Source organism: Entelurus aequoreus, linkage group LG20, assembly GCF_033978785.1.
Source record: "Entelurus aequoreus isolate RoL-2023_Sb linkage group LG20, RoL_Eaeq_v1.1, whole genome shotgun sequence".
Classification (NCBI taxonomy): domain Eukaryota; kingdom Metazoa; phylum Chordata; class Actinopteri; order Syngnathiformes; family Syngnathidae; genus Entelurus; species Entelurus aequoreus.
This window is the reverse complement of record NC_084750.1, coordinates 4,852,831-4,865,168: the sequence shown is the minus strand read 5'-3', so window position 1 is coordinate 4,865,168 and position 12,338 is coordinate 4,852,831. Positions and strand designations below refer to the sequence as shown.

Genomic DNA, 12,338 nt, shown 5'->3' with positions numbered 1-12,338 from the left:
AAGCGGTTATTCATCCTCTGCTCAAAAGACCTAACCTCGATCCTGACCTCATGGTAAACTACCGACCGGTCTCCCACCTTCCGTTTATTTCCAAAATTCTCGAAAAAACTGTTGCACAGCAGCTAAATGAACACTTAGTGACTAACAATCTCTGTGAACCTTTTCAATCCGGTTTCAGGGCAAATCACTCTACGGAGACAGCCCTCGCAAAAATGACTAATGATCTATTGCTAACGATGGATTCTGATGCGTCATCTATGTTGCTGCTTCTTGATCTTAGCGCCGCTTTCGATACCGTCGATCATAATATTTTATTAGAGCGTATCAAAACACGTATTGGTATGTCAGACTTAGCCTTGTCTTGGTTTAACTCTTATCTTACTGACAGGATGCAGTGCGTCTCCCATAACAATGTGACCTCGGACTATGTCAAGGTAACGTGCGGAGTTCCCCAGGGTTCGGTTCTTGGCCCTGCACTCTTTAGTATTTACATGCTGCCGCTGGGTGACATCATACGCAAGTACGGTGTTAGCTTTCACTGTTATGCTGATGACACTCAACTCTACATGCCCCTAAAGCTGACCAACACGCCGGACTGTAGTCAGCTGGAGGCGTGTCTTAATGAAATTAAACAATGGATGTCCGCTAACTTTTTGCAACTCAACGCTAAGAAAACGGAAATGCTGATTATCGGTCCTGCTAGACACCAACATCTATTTAATAATACCACCTTAACATTTGACAACCAAACAATTAAACAAGGAGACTCGGTAAAGAATCTGGGTATTATCTTCGACCCAACTCTCTCGTTTGAGTCACACATTAAGAGTGTTACTAAAACGGCCTTCTTTCATCTCCGTAATATCGCTAAAATTCGTTCCATCTTGTCCACTAGCGACGCTGAGATCATTATTCATGCGTTCGTTACGTCTCGTCTCGATTACTGTAACGTATTATTTTCGGGCCTCCCTATGTCTAGCATTAAAAGATTACAGTTGGTACAAAATGCGGCTGCAAGGCTTTTGACAAAAACAAGAAAGTTTGATCATATTACGCCTATACTGGCTCACTTGCACTGGCTTCCTGTGCACTTAAGATGCGACTTTAAGGTTTTACTACTTACGTATAAAATATTACACGGTTTAGCTCCAGCCTATCTCGCCGATTGTATTGTACCATATGTCCCGACAAGAAATCTGCGTTCAAAGAACTCCGGCTTATTAGTGATTCCCAGAGCCAAAAAAAAGTCTGCGGGCTATAGAGCGTTTTCTATTCGGGCTCCAGTACTCTGGAATGCCCTCCCGGTAACAGTTAGAGATGCTACCTCAGTAGAAGCATTTAAGTCCCATCTTAAAACTCATTTGTATAATCTAGCCTTTAAATAGACCCCCCCTTTTTTAGACCAGTTGATCTGCCGTTTCTTTTCTTCTCTCCTCTTCTCCCCTGTCCCTTGCGAGGGGGAGTCGCATAGGTCCGGTGGCCATGGATGAAGTGCTGGCTGTCCAGAGCCGGGACCCCGGGTGGACCACTAGCCTGTGCATCGGTTGGGGACATCTCTGCGCTGCTGACCCGTCTCCGCTCGGGATGGTTTCCTGTTGGCCCCGCTGTGGACTGGACTCCCGCTGATGTGTTGGATCCACTGTGGACTGGACTTTCACAATGTTATGTCAGACCCACTCGACATCCGTTGCTTTCGGTCTCCCCTAGAGGGGGGGGGTTACCCACATATGCGGTCCTCTCCAAGGTTTCTCATAGTCATTCACCGACGTCCCACTGGGGTGAGTTTTTCCTTGCCCGTATGTGGGCTCTGTACCGAGGATGTCGTTGTGGCTTGTACAGCCCTTTGAGACACTTGTGATTTAGGGCTATATAAATAAACATTGATTGATTGATTGATTGAATCCGGGGAGGGTGTTAGTTTAGGGTTGTAGCTGCCTGGAGGTGAACTTTTATTGCGGTTTTGAAGGAGGATAGAGATGCCCTTTCTTTTATACCTGTTGGGAGCGCATTCCACATTGATGTGGCATAGAAAGAGAATGAGTTAAGACCTTTGTTAGTTCGGAATCTGGGTTTAACGTGGTTAGTGGAGCACCCCCTGGTGTTGTGGTTATGGCGGTCATTTACGTTAAGGAAGTAGTTTGACATGTAATTCGGTATCAGGGAGGTGTAGCGGATTTTATAGACTAGGCTCAGTGCAAGTTGTTTAACTCTGTCCTCCACCTTGAGCCAGCCCACTTTAGAGAAGTGGGTAGGAGTGAGGTGGGATCTGGGGTGGAGGTCTAGAAGTAACCTGACTAGCTTGTTCTGAGATGTTTGGAGTTTAGATTTGAGGGTTTTGGAGGTGCTAGGGTACCAGGAGGTGCATGCATAATCGAAAAAGGGTTGAACGAGAGTTCCCGCCAGAATCCTCAAGGTGCTTTTGTTGACCAGAGAGGAAATTCTGTAGAGAAATCTCGTTCGTTGGTTAACCTTTTTGATTACCTTGGTTGCCATTTTGTCACAGGAAAGGTTAGCCTCTAGAATGGAACCTAGGTAGGTGTAACCCTTTTTGAGAAAAGTCATTATAATGATTATGCCAAATAATACTTTGCGAGAATCGGTTTGAATCGAATTGTCACCCCAGGAATGGGTATGAATCGTTAGGTGCCCAAAGCATCACAACCCCTAGCCATCATGTGCTTTTTGAATGTATTCAAAATGGTTAACACAGCTTTTAATATCGGAGGTTTTATTTACATTTACAATTGAGACTGTATGCGTGTGTTTGGTAATGAGGCGCGGAATCAAAATGTCATCCTTGTTTGGCAGCCTTTCTAAGCAGTTTACCCTGGCCTGACATGATGGGGAGGACCCTTCACATCTGGGAAACACACATTTATGGGTGTTCTCGTCTTCCCTTCGATCTTCTAAGAGCCTAATCAAATGAGTTGGATGTAATACTATTGAGTGGCAGGAAGGAGAGTAGGCTGCATTAGAGTACAGGAGTCTCAGGGCAGGGAAGACCATAATGACCCGTGCCAGGATCCAGCATGACCTTTATTGTTCTGCATGGCTGCAGTGAGGCACTACGCCACACTGCTCAGCCCACATGCACTTTGTGGAAAACCAGATTTCATCTTCCTGATGTTGGGAGAAGTTGCTTAGTTATTCAGACTCTAGAGGACGCTTTTGTTAGCCAAAAGGCAGCAGAAACTCCGTCAGGGCGTCGGCGGTGGTTCGCATCATGCTTGCTAACACTTGTCACCTCAAGTAAGTTTGTTTGACTGGTTTGAGCGCGACTATCCAATAAAACGTCAGATAGTGATTATTTCAGTAATTGAGGAATCTATCAAATCATAATAAATAAAACGCACTGAATAACTTCAATGCGTCTTTTAGGGAAGATAGTTGAAATAAAGAAAATTATGACCTTTCTTCTTTCTTCTTATGAATGCACATAACATTGGAATTGCACTTGTACCATGGCAGCATGGTTATTTATTACTTGTTTGAACAAAAAAAGAAAAGAAAAACAACCTCTAACTAGGGACAGTAATAGATAATAAAGAACCAAAGTGAACAAAAAGATGTATGATAAATTGAGTGACAATGTATTTTACATATCTGAACGGGTGGAAGGCGTGCTGTTTGATTTTTGGGCAAACAACTTGTTAGCATTGACATTCAAACTGTAGATGATATAACATGTCCTCACATGCCGGCATGTGTTTGCATAAAACATTTAAGTCAAAGGTAAAAGGTAGTGTGATCTACCAAAATAGGGAGTTCACCTTGTTTTTGCTTTTGTGCTGCTCTTAAAATAGGCAGGAGGCTTTCTGCTAACGTTGTAGCATTGATGTAGTGACATTGTGAAAATAACCATATCTGTTTTTTTCTAGCATAAATGATCGCAAAACCTTCGACAGCTTCTCAAATCTTCTTTGGGCATTTGCTCTCTTTCTCCCTCTTCTTTGAGCCAACTCTCTTGGGGGGACGAAATGATATGAACATTTCCTAACAAGGTTATCGTGACCAAAATGATCACGGTTATAATAATGTGGTATTGTTGAATGTACACAAAAACTACGTATACACACATTGAAATCTTTTAATCTCCATCCATCCATTTTCTACCGCTTGTCCCTTTTGGGGTCACGGGGATTGCTGGAGCCTATCTCAGCTGCACTCGGGCGGAAGGCGGGGTACACCCTGGACAAGTCGCCACCAACACAGATAGACAGACAACATTCACACTCACATTCACACACTTGTGCCAATTTTAGTGTTGCCAATCCACCTATCCCCAGGTGCATGTCTTTGCTAGTTTTTTAAATCACAAAAATAAATACACACTGTTAGAAAAGCCATGTTTTGTGTTTCTTATGCGTCACTGATAGTGTTTTAGTATTTTATCTGTATAAATGGCTACACTTTTATCGTTTTAAATGTTGCTTTTTACCATAGCACTTTTAACATTTATCCAAATTAAAAGTGCATAACAAAAAAAATCTCTTATTATTGTTAATTATTTGTGGTGGGTGTTGTGGCGTCCTGCTCTGTTCAGCAGTCCTTGAACGCACCGTAAAAACACCTCCGTCTCGTATGAACCATCATCGTAATTCTGTTTTAAGAGAGCACAGCTTGTAGGTTCAACGTGCACAATTAAATATCTTAGTTGCTCAGACGGTAATGTGTTTGTATAAGTTTAGATTGGGGTATGTCGTTTTTGGGGAAATGTGTTAATGTCTCTTGTTTTCATGTTAACATTTAAGCTAGCACGCTGGTGCCAGTGAGTCTGTCAAACTGTGGCTATCCATCCATCCATCCATTTTCTACCGCTTATTCCCTTTGGGGTCGCGGGGGGCGCTGGAGCCTATCTCAGCTACAGTCGATCATTTTAAATTAAAAGGGTAAACTAATCGTCTGGGTTTTTACTGTGGTTATCAATAATACAGTTAATCGTTACATGCCTACTCTCTTGGCACTCTGCCGTTCCCGCCACACACATTTAGGCCACATCACCTGCAGCGTAACCTACATCACCGTAAGTACACCACTCTCATGTGCTCACTATTTCTTGCAGAAACAATTCATTTTATACATTTGTATTAATCAAACTCATTAAAATAATAATTGAAGCAACAAATACAAATCAAAGCTGTTTTCAAATCGATGAATCGTTGCAGCGCTACAATCCAGGCTGAAGCACGATTGCTATGCAAGAGCACGGGCATGAGTGCCATACCAAGATGTGTTGTCCGATCAAAGCTATTGGTTTTATTAAAAACAGCAATTTTGCATGAAAGAAAGAAGGGAAGACTCAATATGATCCACACAATCAAATCCCCGGGTGTGCTTGCTCACACACGAGCACATGTACATTAGGAACATACTTACCAAATGCGGTTAACGTTTTTATCCAGATGACAATCACCAGGTGCAAAAATATCTGATTGATTTGCATTCTGCCATGTTTGGTCATAGCAAAACAAATGTTTATAATTCATCACGGTTTATCGATGACAGCATTTCATCCCTAATTGCAGTGATGGCTCAACGTGAGTGCAGACCAGCGGGACGGATAATGAGGTACACCCTAAAGCTAAGACTTCCTACTGCTCAAGACTCGAATAGAACTTGGTCAATTTGAAACTGACCAACGAGCAAGGGTCAAATGAGCAAAAAAACACCTTCTGCAGCTCTCATGGTTATTGATACATAGGAAGATAGATTAACGATGCATCCATAATAGGAATGATTCAAGCTTCCCAGCTATGAATGCATCATAAGTCATTGCTGCCCTGCTTCTCCCTCCCTTTTGTTGTTAACACATCACTGCCTCCCAGTGCTCATTATGGACTGACGCTGGTGTAAACACTTGAATCAGAAAGCCACACTGACAGTCAACTTATTAAGTGTCATGACGAGCAAAAGTGAAACCAGCAGAGAAAACCTACTACGGCCTATTGTGCTGACTCAGCAGGGTTTATGTATGGCCGTGGTCTTAAAGGGACACTGCTTACAAACAAAACAACACATCTATGAACAACTAAAAACTCATGGCTCTCGAAGAGAAACTGTGCATATACTGTACAACCTGGCAAGAGGCTCAGTGGGGTTTCCGTGCCAAGGTAGTAGTGGACTGTCATGTGATCAGATCCTCTGAAGCGGCATGGCTGTGCACACACTCTCCACCTGCTTCAACATGAGCGAGGAGAATTAGGCCATGTTTAGTTAGGTTGACGAAGGAGCACTGATGCGGAAATGTTGTGGAGGGATAATATGCATTAAAATGCTTGGTAGACACATCCATCCACTCCATAAAATGTACTGGACTAAAATGCATATTTTACTTTTAAAATGCTACATTTATTTGATTAACATGACCACTAAAATGCGAACGTAAAGTCGGTAGACACATCCAACCACTCCATAAAATGTACTGCACTAAAATGCATATTTTACTTTAAAAACACTACAATTATTTAATCAACATGATCACTAAAATGCGGATGTAAGCTCGGTAGACACATCCAACCACTCCATAAAATGTACTAGACTATAATGCATATTTTACTTTGAAAACACTACATTTATTTGATCAACATGACCAATAAAATGTGAACGTGAGCTTGGTAGACACATCCAGGCACTCCATAAAATGTACTAGACTATAATGCATATTTTACTTTGAAAACACTACATTTATTTGATCAACATGACCAATAAAACGCTCAAAGACCTCTATGAAGAATACAAACGAATGACCCAGATTTCCCTTGCCCGGACGCGGGTCACCGGGGCTCCCCTATGGAGCCAGGCCCGGAGGTGGGGCACGATGGCGAGCGCCTGGTGGCCGGGCCTGTTCCCATGGGGCCGGGCCGGGCACAGCCCGAAGAGGCAACATGGGTCCCCCCTCCAATGGGCTCACCACCCATAGCAGGGGCCATAGAGGTCGGGTTCAAAGTGAGCTGGGCGGCAGCCGAAGGCAGGGCACTTGGCAGTCCGATCCTCGGCTACATATGCTAGCTCTTGGGACGTGGAACGTCACCTCGCTGGGGGTGGAAGGAGCCTGAGCTAGTGCGCGAGGTGGAGAAGTTCCGGCTAGATATAGTCGGACTCACTTAGACGCACAGCAAGGGCTCTGGAACCAGTTCTCTCGAGAGGGGCTGGACTCTCTTCCACTCTGGCATTGCCGGGAGTGAGAGGCGACGGGCTGGGGTTGGAGTTCAACCCAGTGGACGAGAGGGTAGCTTCCCCCCGCCTTCGGGTGGGGGGACGGGTCCTAACTGTTGTTTGCGCTTACGCGCCAAACGGCAGCTCAGAGTACCCACCCTTTTTGGATTTACTCGAGGGAGTACTGGAGAGTGCTCCCCCGGGTGATTCCCTCGTTCTACTGGGGGACTTCAACGCTCATGTTGGCAACGACAGTGAAACCTGGAGAGGCGTGATTGGGAAGAATGGCCGCCCGGATCTGAACCCGAGTGGTGTTTTGTTATTGGACTTTTGTGCTCGTCACAGATTGTCCATAACAAACACCATGTTCAAACATAAGGGTGTCCATATGTGCACTTGGCACCAGGAAACTCTAGGCCGCAGTGCCATGATTGACTTCGTAGTTGTGTCATCGGATTTGCTGTCTCATGTTTTGAATACTCGGGTGAAGAGAGGGACGCAGCTTTCTACCGATCACCACCGGGTGGTGAGTTGGCTGCGATGGTGGGGGAGGATGCCGGACAGACCTGGCAGGCCCAAACGCATTGTGAGGGTTTGCTGGGAACACCTAGCAGAGTCTCCTGTCAGAGAGAGTTTCAATTCCCGCCTCCGGAAAAACTTTGAACATGTCATGAGGGAGGCGCTGGACATTGAGTCCGAGTGGACGATGTTCCGTACCTCTATTGTCGAAGCGGCCGATTGGAGCTGTGGCCGCAAGGTGGTTGGTGCCTGTCATGGCGGTAATCCTAGAACCCGCTGGTGGACACCAGCGGTGAGGGATGCCGTCAAACTGAAGAAAGAGTCCTATCAGGCTCTTTTGGCTCATAGGACTCCTGAGGCAGCAGACAGGTACCGACAGGCCAAGCGGGGTGCGGCTTCAGCGGTCGCGGAGGCAAAAACTCGGACATGGGAGGAGTTCAGGGAAGCCATGGAAAACGACTTCCAGACTGCTTCGAAGCGATTCTGGACCACCATCCGCGGCCTCAGGAAGGGGAAGCAGTGCAATGTCAACACCGTGTATGGTGGGGATGGTGTTCTGCTGACCTTGACTGCGGATGTTGTGGATCGGTGGAAGGAATACTTCGAAGACCTCCTCAATCCTACCAACATGTCTTTCTATGAGGAAGCAGTGCCTGGGGAATCTGTGGTGGGCTCTCCTATTTCTGGGGCTGAGGTTGCAGAGGTAGTTAAAAAGCTCCTCGGTGGCAAGGGTAGATGAGATCCGCCCGGACTGTCTGATTGTTGCGGTCCGCTCCCTGTACAATCAGTGTCAGAGCTTGGCCTACATTGCCGGCAGTAAGTCGGACCCGTTTCCAGTGAGTGTTGGACTCCGCCAAGGCTGCCCTTTGTCGCCAATTCTGTTCATAACTTTTATGGACAGAATTTCTAGGCGCAGTCAGGGCGTTGAGGGTATCTGGTTTGGTAGCTGCAGGATTAGGTCTCTGCTTTTTGCAGATGACTTGGTCTGATGGCTTCATCTGGCCAAGATCTTCAACTCTCACTGGATTGGTTCGCAGCCGAGTGTGAAGCGACTGGGATGAGAATCAGCACCTCCAAGTCCGAGTCCATGGTTCTCGCCCGGAAAAGGGTGGAGTGCCATCTCCGGTTGGGGAGGAGACTCTGCCCCAAGTGGAGGAGTTCAAGTACCTAGGAGTCTTGTTCACGAGTGAGGGTAGAGTGGATCGTGAGATCGACAGGCGGATCGGTGCGGTGTATTCAGTAATGCGGACGCTGTATCGATCCGTTGTGGTGAAGATGGAGCTGAGCCGGAAAGCAAAGCTCTCAATTTACCGGTCGATCTACGTTCTCATCCTCACCTATGGTCATGAGCTTTGGGTTATGACCGAAAGAACAAGATCACGGGTACAAGCGGCCGAAATGAGCTTCCTCCGCCGGGTGGCGGGGCTCTCCCTTAGAGATAGGGTGAGAAGCTCTGTCATCCGGGGGGAGCTCAAAGTAAAGCCGCTGCTCCTCCACATCGAGAGGAACCAGATGAGGTGGTTCGGGCATCTGGTCAGGATGCCACCCGAACGCCTCCCTAGGGAGGTGTTTCGGGCACTTTCGACCGGTAGGAGGCCACGGGGAAGACCCAGGACACGTTGGGAAGACTATGTCTCCCGGCTGGCCTGGGAACGCCTCGGAATCCCCTGGGAGGATTTGGACAAAGTGGCTGGGGAGAGGGAAGTCTGGGCTTCCCTGCTTAGGCTGCTGCCCCCGCGACCCGACCTCAGATAAGCGGAAGAAGATGGATGGATGGACCACTAAAACGCAAATGTGAGCTCGGTAGACACATCCAACCACTCCATAACATGTACTGGACTATAATGCATATTTTACTTTGAAAACGCTACATTTATTTGATCAATATGACCACTAAAACGCGAACGTAAGCTCGGTAGACACATCCAACCACTCCATAAAATGTACGGGACTAAAATGCATATTTTACTTTGAAAACACTACATTTATTTGAGCAACATGACCACTAAAACGCGAACGTAAGCTCGGTAGACACATCCAACCACTCCATAAAATGTAGTGGACTAAAAATGCACATTTTAATTTAAAAACACTACATGTTTCTATAAATTAGGGAATGTTTTCAATAACCCCCCAAATATGTACATTTTGTACTTATAGCATAACTTTTTGTATGGAGTCCTAATAAGTAAGTCCATGTGTTTGATTGTATAATGCAGTTAGTCTTTATCAGGCCCATCAGTGCAAAAACCTCGTGGGAGTCCTATACAGTGGACATTTGCGTTTTTTGAATAAACAGTTATTTTTTCCTAAACTTGTCAAAAAAACAAAAACAACAAATGTCCACTGTAGAGGAAGCGGTTACAGGTGGGTTGACTGGTTAAAGCTCGGTTATGATTATTATTATTATGGTCGTCGTTTGCTTAGTCGGCCATCTTATGGGTGGCGGTGTAATCCTCTTATTGCGCGGCTGCGTTGAACTCATGGAGTGACCTACATAGGCTTGGTCTGGATGCGAGAGGCGGGGAAGCGTGTGGTCAGATGGGAGGAGTTACAGTGTCAAAAGTTATCTTATATACGTACAAGAGTGGTATCACAATTGTGCCTTAACACAGACCATAATGCTCAGCATGGTGTACCTAATATTGTGGCCAATATATGGACATGGAGAGTCAGCACCTTCTCATGCTGCCTATGTAAACGTGCATGAAGGTGCGCCCCTCAGGACTCACTCTGCACCCCCAAGTTTGTAACTGCTCCTCCAAGACCGAGCCTCTTTAGCGACATCTGGGCTCCGCGGCGGCACAAGCTCCCGGCCTCTTTTGTGATTGTCAGGTCATTGCGAGGAAGCTGGAGTGACAGCTGCTGCCCCCCGCCCACAAGCTCTGTGATGCACACAGAATAGAAGATGGGTTGAACACTGTACTGCGTCAGGCCACAAAATTGTTATTCCAGCGGTTGCTGCTTTTAAAATGTGTGGCACATGAGTGGAAAAAAGCGCAAAACAAAATACACAAGCCCTCTGATCCTCTATAATCCCTCATCCAGGAGCTCGCCATCATCGGACTGCATCCCTGCAGGCGGGCCAATGGCAGCTGGGCTTGACAGTGACCACTTCCTATTAGAAGGGTTGTGACAGGACAAAGGGGGCGGTCTCGTGCATCATCAGCGTTCCAAGCTGCTTAACCTTTATGAAAATATGAACATGTGATGCGACCGAGCTCTATAAATATTCTCAAATCTGTTCTGTTGATAGAACAGTCCCCGGCTTCCTTGTTGTCTTTAGAAGCAGCACGCCAGTCCGCTGTCACGCTTGAGCTTGCAAGCATCAAAAGACAAATTCTAGGCTGGTGTTTAACTGGCCTTTGTCAATTTGTGATGTTTCAGCAACGCTTCCGAAGGACGGCCCGCTAACATTAATGATGTCATTAAGAAAGGAAAACGTAGGTGATTTACACGGGTTAGCTCAGAATGCTATTCACATTTGGACCCAGAACCTTATTATTTTCATTGTTGAGAAATCGAGTGCCCCAGTACGCTCTTCTCTTGTGCCTTTCATCTTCACGAGACCTTTTTTCATTTTTCCCTTCGTCTTATCAAGCCTAAAGTATTTAGAGTTAAAATGTGTCTCCTGTGCCCATGTTCTACATTCCTGGCACATAAGGTTGCAAACCTCTTTTGTGAGCTCCTCCTTATTGTCCCCGCCGCTTGCTTGTCTTTTCCCTCCATTAACATTCTTCCAGGGGATATCTTTCATTTCCAGCGTGTGTGGCCAGCCCGATTGTTGCGTAATGAATGGACCTCTCACTCTGTCCCTCCCAGGGATACTCCGTGAAGGAGTAATTATCTTCGATGTGCTGCAGCTGGAAGGGAGAGTCAGTGAGGAGTGGAGTTGTAAAGTAATGACATTTAAGCTCCTAAAGTGTAGACTGGCTTGACTTGAGCTGCAGGAGAGAGCTGCTTACGGCCGAAGGCGATAAGAACGATGTCATCGCCTCTTCAGCGCTTGAACATTCCATATTTTGGGCTGGTGAAGGTTTCCCTCTCATACATCAAATACAGCGTTTCCCACAGGACCGCAAGGTGTCTGGAGCGGTGCTTTATGTCATCATCTCATTTGCATAATTAGCCGTAACACAAGTGCATGTCTTTTTTTCCGCCGTTGTGGCCATACTTGGCAACATTGGCAAATTAATTTGTGGGTCACCAATGAATGTATGAACAAATGTGTGTTTTTATTTAAGTTCCTTGTACTTTCCATTTGTTCTGAATATTGGTCAACTTGGTGAGTGCTGTTAGATCAGAGATTTAAGATGCACGGCTATATAATCCGATACCTGCTATTTTGCTGATATCGACCGATATTCGATATCAATATCAAATCACGACACGCCTACATACTTAGAACGATATGACAATTTCATATCACAGTTATTGTGACCAAAATCATCACAGTATTGTGGTATGTGCTTAAAAGTACACACTACACCAGCCAGCGTCCAAAATCAGGCCCGCGGGAAGTCGCAAGTATAAAAAAATAAATAATAAAAAAATAAAATTCTGTCTTTTCTTATCCACTTTGTACCGCTTGCTACTCACGGTGTCTCATATTGTCTAAAAATGCATTTTCTCATCGATAACGTGACATCATCGCGCGCGCGGAA

The 12,338-nt window shown here is 45.7% G+C and overlaps 1 protein-coding gene across 2 annotated transcripts in view; it reads left to right on the top strand.

Moving 5' to 3' along the window:
• Nucleotides 1–12,338, top strand: part of pals2b (protein associated with LIN7 2, MAGUK p55 family member b) — a 58,675-nt gene that overhangs the window by 6,239 nt on the left and 40,098 nt on the right. The gene's annotated exons all lie outside the window — the stretch shown is intronic.